At 49.8% G+C, this 3,508-nt stretch overlaps 1 long non-coding RNA gene across 1 annotated transcript; it reads right to left on the reverse strand.

Annotated features, from left to right (window-relative positions):
* Positions 1-428: 428 nt before the first annotated feature.
* LOC129047139 (uncharacterized) lies at positions 429-2,865 on the reverse strand. Its single transcript, XR_008509134.1, has 3 exons — positions 2,808-2,865; positions 2,686-2,726; positions 429-2,604 (listed from the first exon to the last, which is right to left on the reverse strand). It is a non-coding gene; the product is annotated as an uncharacterized LOC129047139 (long non-coding RNA).
* Positions 2,866-3,508: the final 643 nt, after the last annotated feature.

Here is a 3,508-nt window from a genome sequence, read left to right on the forward strand (position 1 = left end):
GCGATGAACGTCGCCTCGCTGACCGACCGGGACCGGGGAAAAAAAAACCCAGCCGGGGGGGAAAAAAAAAAAAACCCCGGCTGGGGATTTTTTATGCTAAATTTAAAAATGAGTTGAAAAACCTGAAAAGCAAAAGTCATACAAGGTTACAACCCTAGAACCCTTCAACACACACACACTTCCTTCAGCTTACGCACAAACCCACACTAAATCACACCTCGAATGCTCTGCTAACCCTCGGCACACGCTCACGCCCCTCCTCGGGAACGTGGTTCCCGGGAGCCTCCAAAAAATCCTCCTGCCTGACGAAAACCCCGGTCCCCAGAGGGTCCGCGCCCGAACTTTGGCGATGAACGTCGCCTCGCAGACCGACCGGGACCGAGGAAAAAAAAACCCAGCCGGGGGGGAAAAAAAAAAAAACCCCCCCGGCTGGGGATTTTTTATTCTAAATTTAAAAATGAGTTGAAAAACCTGAAAAGCAAAAGTCATACAAGGTTACAACCCTAGAACCCTTCAACACACACACACTTCCTTCAGCTTACGCACAAACCCACACTAAATCACACCTCGACTGCTCTGCTAACCCTCGGCACACGCTCACACCCCTCCTCAGGAACGTGGTTCCCGGGAGCCTCCAAAAAATCCTCCTGCCTGACAAAAACCCCGGTCCCTGGAGGGTCCGCGCCCAAACTTTGGCGATGAACGTCGCCTCGCAGACCGACCGGGACCGGGGAAAAAAAAACCCAGCCGGGGGGAAAAAAAAAAAAAACCCCCGGCTGGGGATTTTTTATTCTAAATTTAAAAATGAGTTGAAAAACCTGAAAGGCAAAATTCACACACACAAGGTTAAATCCAGTCAGCATGCACTCACACACACAGACAGACATATGCTGTCATTCACGCTCTTCCCATGTACATGCTTGGTGTGGCCCTTACTCTAGACGCTGAAGAACATGCTTCCAGGCTTCTTCTGGGCGCCGCTCCTTGACGTCAAATGGTAGATTCGGGGGAAATCGGTACCCGCGGGGACCTGTGAGACAAGAGGAAGCGGTCAATAAGTGGCTATCTGACAGCTAGGACTTGTCCCTGCTCTGACCAATAAATTTCCTACCCAAAACCCCATTAAAGACAGATGACCAGTAAAGTTTTTAAAACTCTTCTACCTAACTGTGACTACAGGCCAGGGCAGGGCAGCTCCAAGCATAAGTGGTACAGTGTAAGTACATACAGTATAAACCAGCATAGGCACACACAATATAAGTACATACAGTATAAGCCAGCATAGGTACACGCAGTATAAGTACATACAGTATAAGTACATACAGTATAAACCAGCATAGGCACACGCAATATAAGTACATACAGTATAAGCCAGCATAGGTACACACAGTGTAAGTACATACAGTACAAGTACATACAGTATAAGCCAGCATAGGTACACACAGTGTAAGTACATACAGTATAAGACAACACAGGTATACACAATGTAATTACATACAGTATAAGCCAGCATAGGTACACACAATGTAAGTACATACAGTATAAGACAACATAGGTACATGCAATGTAAGCCAGGACTTGAGATAGCTCTCTGGAAGATGAATTCTTGAGCCCTATACCCCTTGGGAGGATGGAACCTATCAAACTCCTGCGGTCACGTGAGGAGGGTGTAAGACGCTCCCTCGGGAAGTCAAGAGAATGGCGTGGAAAAAAAGTCACTACCAAAGCCGGTAGTGAGAAGGAAGACAGATGACAACATTTTGTCCCTTTGAGGATCTTGTCCCTTCCTGTCTCAAAGAGTAAAAACGTAAAGATGCTGGAACAAGGGATATCCAGAAAGGAACGTGAGTAGAATATGGCCTATGTGGCATGGAATAGTGCCGAGAAAGCATCGAGACGTAACAAGGACCTGTGACATGGAAGATGACAGACACAGACTACATAACACGGACACGGACGACATAACATAGAGACAGATGACACAACACAGAGACAAGTGGCAATTGCCTGGCACTGTCCCCTTAGGGACCCGAGATGCATAGGCCAAGATGAGCCAGAGGCTGATGATGCCAAAGGAAAGGAAGCCCTATGACAAGGGCAAGTGATGATGAAATGTAACTCATCGAAACAAGTTAGTGCCAAAGCAGTTAAGAGCATGCTCGACAGGCTCGGCGAGCCTAGAGAAGGAAGCCGACTGCCGGGTGACCGTGGCCGGAGCTGCGGACGTGAAGGCGAGCTCCTCGGGGGAAAGATCCCTGACGACGTCGGGTCGAGGGAAGGGGATGACGCAAAGTACGCAAAAATGTGAAGATGGGTCGGAACTGCCCTGCCCGGCAAAGGCTCTGGCGAGGCTGAGGGGAAACCCTCTCCCTTTACTTCCATAGAGCCCGCCCCGCTACAGACCTGTCCCCTAAGCTGACATCTGATTGCCTCCTCTGAGAGTAAAGGCTATTCCCCTTCTCCCAGCCACTGGCCCCGACACTTAGCTTTTGAAAGAGGAGCGGGCAAAATCCATCCTCGGTCAGACGTGGATGTTGAGATGCTCTCCATGTGTGCTTCGGTGCTGCCGTGTCCAAGCTTGGGCTACGAGCCTCCTCAGGGTACCTAATACAAAACAGAAAACCTGACTATTGCCCTCAAAAACAGTAATTCCCGGGACTCCTCCGCACCGCTGCCACAGCTCACCTCAAATCTTGATTTGGCTCCGGAGGGTGCCCGGAAGATACCTGCAAAGAGAAAAGGGACACGCTTAGCATGCTGCTGTGTAACGCTCACCTAGGAGTCAGCCTGCCTAAACTCCGACTCACCTGCCCTCCTCTGATCCAGGGCGTGCCTAGGGCAGCGACAGCACCTGCAAAGAAACAAAGCGGAAAAGCATGCTGAGATACTGTGAAAACACAACCTCCCTAATCTGACAAGGATGCCACACCAATACCTTAAGCTCTCACCCACCTTGCATAGGCGTGCTCGGCCAGGAGAGATGGCAAGTGGACCACCTAAAATAAAAAAACATGACAAGATGCTTAGAGCTGCACCAAAACTGAGACTCAGCAATAACAACTGCTTCTATATGCTATTCAATGCTCACCTCGCCCACTCGGCCTTGACTGCTGAATTGGGCCTTGACTTCCTAAAAAGAGAGACAACGAACAATGCTGTAACGGCCACCATTTATGCTTCCTCTGCAGAGACAAACAGGGACTGACCTGCTCAGGGCAATCCCCACACCTGGGATGGGGGGCGCTGCCCTGGATTTTATCCTTCTGCATCTGAAAGAAAGTTAGGACAAGAGTCAAACTGTTGCAGGATAACTTAAGAGCTCCAGATATCCTGTGTCCATCTACAAATCCCACCTAGAATCCAACTACAGCCCACATTACAAACTCCAAGTCCCCGGGACTTCTCCTATTGCACCGGGCTATGCGGCAGGACAGAGCAGCTCCGGCACAAATGTGTGCTGACACCCGTGACACAGGACAGGACGTGACAGCCAACAGGGACACAACAC

This window comes from Molothrus ater, unplaced genomic scaffold, assembly GCF_012460135.2.
Source record: "Molothrus ater isolate BHLD 08-10-18 breed brown headed cowbird unplaced genomic scaffold, BPBGC_Mater_1.1 matUn_MA648, whole genome shotgun sequence".
NCBI classification, from domain to species: domain Eukaryota; kingdom Metazoa; phylum Chordata; class Aves; order Passeriformes; family Icteridae; genus Molothrus; species Molothrus ater.